The sequence below is a fragment of the Hylobates moloch genome, unplaced genomic scaffold, assembly GCF_009828535.3.
Source record: "Hylobates moloch isolate HMO894 unplaced genomic scaffold, HMol_V3 SCAFFOLD_5354, whole genome shotgun sequence".
Lineage (NCBI taxonomy): Eukaryota > Metazoa > Chordata > Mammalia > Primates > Hylobatidae > Hylobates > Hylobates moloch.
In genome coordinates, this window is record NW_026657629.1 from 1 (window position 1) to 3,148 (window position 3,148).

At 48.6% G+C, this 3,148-nt stretch overlaps 1 pseudogene; it reads left to right on the forward strand.

The window, feature by feature from the left end:
- The first annotated feature begins 314 nt into the window (after window positions 1-314).
- Window positions 315-1,022, forward strand: LOC116465460 (Krueppel-like factor 8; annotated as a pseudogene).
- Window positions 1,023-3,148: the final 2,126 nt, after the last annotated feature.

The window sequence follows — 3,148 nt, forward strand, 5'->3', positions numbered from 1 at the left end:
AGAAAGAATCATGCCACCCACTCCGGAAGGCATTGCAGTGTGCGGCAGCAATGGCAGAGGTGAAGGGATCTTGTGGTAGCTCCTCATGGGTTTTTGTCTTGAAGGTTTCCTTCTCTGCCTTAACTCTGTGTTCAACCAGGAGTAAAAGCAGAGATGGTGGGGGCAAGAAAGAGAAGATGAGAGGGCATCACCCTGTGCGATGTCAGATTGGGGCAGGTGTGTGGGGAACAGCTCTCTTGCAATTAGCTCAGGAGTATGAGCCTCCCTAAGGACTGTATGAGTTCTGGACACTTCAGGAGTCCTCAGCCAGTGACATGGTTGATATGGATCAATTCATAAACAACTTGGAGGTGCAATTTCATTCAGAAGGTGGCTCAATGCAGGTATTCAAGCCCACCACTGGCCCTGCTCAGAGATCCCCCGAGATAGAAGCAGAAATAATGTGACTTCTCCACCACTCCTGGATGCCAACCCCATGGAGAACCCAGCATTGTTTAATGACCTCAAGTTTGAGCCCCAGAAGAACTTTTGGTGAGTGAATTTCAGCCCATCCCCAGTGGAACAAGTTGACTTCTCCTCTCACAAGCCCAAGGCTCCTCTCCACCCTATTAGCATGCTGCAAGCTCCAGGACATCCTCCCAAGCCACGGTCTGCTCCCCAGACCCTTGTGGTGTTCACTTCAACATCAGCAAACATTCCTGCTATTCTGACCACAGGATTTGTCCTGACTCCCTCTCAGGACACTGGTGGCTAGCAGATCTTACGTGTCATTCACAGCATCCCCTCAGTTTGTCTTCCAAGTAAGATGGGTGACCTGAATGCCATCCCAGTGGTGGTGCAATCTCTGCCCATGGTGTATACTACTTTGCCTGCAAATGAGGGCCCTGCACCCATCAGAGTCCCACTCATTGGAGGAGATGGTACAAATGCTGGATCAGTGAAAGTTGACCCCACTTCCATGTCTCTACTGGAGATTCCAAGTGACAGTGAGGGGAGTGCAATTAAAAGTGGATCCCCAGGGGGTGGAGCCAAGATGGCCGAATAGGAACAGCTCCGGGCTACAGCTCCCAGGGTGAGCGACACAGAAGACGTGTGATTTCTGCATTTCCATTTGAGGTACCGAGTTCATCTCACTAGGAAGTGCTAAACAGTGGGTGCAGGACAGTCGGTGCAGCGCACTGTGCACGAGCTGAAGCAGGGCGAGGCATTGCCTCACTCGGGAAGTGCAAGGGGTCAGGGAGTTCCCTTTCCTAGTCAAAGAAACGGGTAACAGATGGCACCTGGAAAATCGGGTCAGTCCCCCCCAATACTGCGCTTTTCCAACGGGCTCGGAAAACAGCACACCAGGAGATTGTGTCCTGCACCTGGCTCGGAGGGTCCTATGCCCACGGAGTCTCGCTGATTGCTAGCACAGCAGTCTGAGATCAAACTGCAAGGTGGCAGCGAGGCTGGGGGAGGGGCGCCTGCCATTGCCCAGGCTTGCTTAGGTAAACAAAGTAGCCAGGAAGCTTGAACTGGGTGGAGCCCACCACAGCTCAAGGAGGCCTGCCGGCCTCTGTAGGCTCCACCTCTGGGGGCAGGGTATAGACAAACAAAAAGTCAGCAGGACCTCTGCAGACTTAAATGTCCCTGTCTGACAGCTTTGAAGAGAGTAGTGGTTCTCCCAGCACACAGCTGGAGATCTGAGAACGGGCAGACTGCCTCCTAAAGTGAGTCCTTGACCCCCGAGCAGCCTAACTGGGAGGCACTCCCCAGTAGGGACAGACTGACACCTCACTCGGCCAGGTACTCCTCTGAGACAAAACTTCCAGAGGAACTATCAGACAGCTGAATTTGTGGTCTCACAAAAATCCACTGTTCTGCAGCCACCGCTGCTGACACCCAGCCAAACAGGGTCTGGAGTGGACCTCTAGCAAACTCCAACAGACCTGCAACTGAGGGTCCTGTCTGGTAGAAGGAAAACTAACAAACAGAAAAGACATCAACACCAAAAACCTATCTGTACATCACCATCATCAAAGACCAAAAGTAGATAAAACCACAAAGATGGGGAAAAAACAGAGCAGAAAAACTGGAAACTCTAAAAAGCAGAGCACCTCTCCTCCTCCAAAGGAACGCAGTTCCTCACCAGCAATGGAACAAAGCTGGACGGAGAATGACTTTGACGAGTTGAGAGAAGAAGGCTTCAGATGATCAAACTACTCTGAGCTACGGGAGAAAATTCAAAACAATAGCAAAGAAGTTAAAAACTTTGAAAAAAAATTAGATGAATAGATGACTAGAATAACCAATGCAGAGAAGGGCTTAAAGGACCTGATGGAGCTGAAAGCCAAGTTTCGAGAACTACGTGAAGATTGCAGAAGGCTCGGTAGCCGATGCGATCAACTGGAAGAAAGGGTATCAGTGATGGAAGATGAAATGAATGAAATGAAGCGAGAAGGGGAGTTTAGAGATAAAAGAATAAAAAGAAATGAACAAAGCCTCCAAGAAATATGGGACTATGTGAAAAGACCAAACCTACATCTGATTGGTGTACCTGAAAGTGACGGGGAGAATGGAACCAAGTTGGAAAACACTCTGCAAGATATTATCCAGGAGAACTTCCCCAATCTAGCAAGGCAGGCCAACATTCAGATTCAGGAAATACAGAGAACGCCACAAAGATACCCCTCGAGAAGAGCAACTCCAAGACACATAATTGTCAGATTCACCAAAGTTGAAATGAAGGAAAAAATGTTAAGGGCGGCCAGAGAGAAAGGTCAGGTTACCCACAAAGGGAAGCCCATCAGACTAACAGCTGATCTCTCAGCAGAAACTCTACAAGCCAGAAGAGAGTGGGGGCTGATATTCAACATTCTTAAAGAAAAGAATTTTCAACCCAGAATTTCATATCCGGCCAAACTAAGCTTCATAAGTGAAGGAGAAATAAAATCCTTTACAGACAAGCAAATGCTGAGAGATTTTGTCCCCACCAGGCCTGCCCTAAAAGAGCTCCTGAAGGAAGCACTAAACATGGAAAGGAACAACCAGTACCAGCCACTGCAAAATCATGCCAAATTGTAAAGATCATCGAGGCTAGGAAGAAACTGCATCAACTAACGAGCAAAATAACCAGCTAACATCATAATGACAGGATCAAATTCACACA